This window comes from Pteropus medius, unplaced genomic scaffold, assembly GCF_902729225.1.
Source record: "Pteropus medius unplaced genomic scaffold, Ma_sr-lr_union100, whole genome shotgun sequence".
In the NCBI taxonomy this organism is placed as follows: domain Eukaryota; kingdom Metazoa; phylum Chordata; class Mammalia; order Chiroptera; family Pteropodidae; genus Pteropus; species Pteropus medius.
Window position 1 is genome coordinate 3165078 of NW_024347862.1, and position 609 is coordinate 3165686.

Consider the following 609-nt stretch of genomic DNA (forward strand, 5'->3'; position numbering starts at 1 on the left):
ATATCAAATAAACCTCACATCTAAAGGAACTAGAAAAATAGCAAACAAAGCTCAAAATGAGTAGGAAAAAAGCAAATAATAAAAATCAAAGCAAAAATAAACAAAATAGAGTCAAAAATTACAAAAATCAATAAAATCAAGAGCCGATTCTTATAAAAGATAAACAAAATTAATAAATCTTTAACCAAACTCTTCAAGAAAAAAAGAAAGGTGACACAAATAAAATCAGAAACGAAAGAAAAGTAAAAACTGACTCCACAGAAATACAAAGGATTACAAGAAAATATTGTGAGCAGTTATATGTCAACATTTTGAACAATCTTGATGAAATGGATACATTTCTAGAAGCACACGGTCTCCTAAGCATGAGGCAAGAAGAAACAGAAAACTTGAACTGACTGATTACTACTAATGAAATCAAATCAGTTATCAAAAAATTCTTTGAAATAACAGAAGTCCTGGATTGATGACTTCACAGATGAATTTTACTAAACATTTAAAGAAGAATTAACACCTGTTTTTCTCAAACTACTCCAAAAAATCCAAGAGGAGGAAAGGCTCCCAAGTTCATTTTAGGGGCCACCATTACCCTGATTCGCAAACTATACA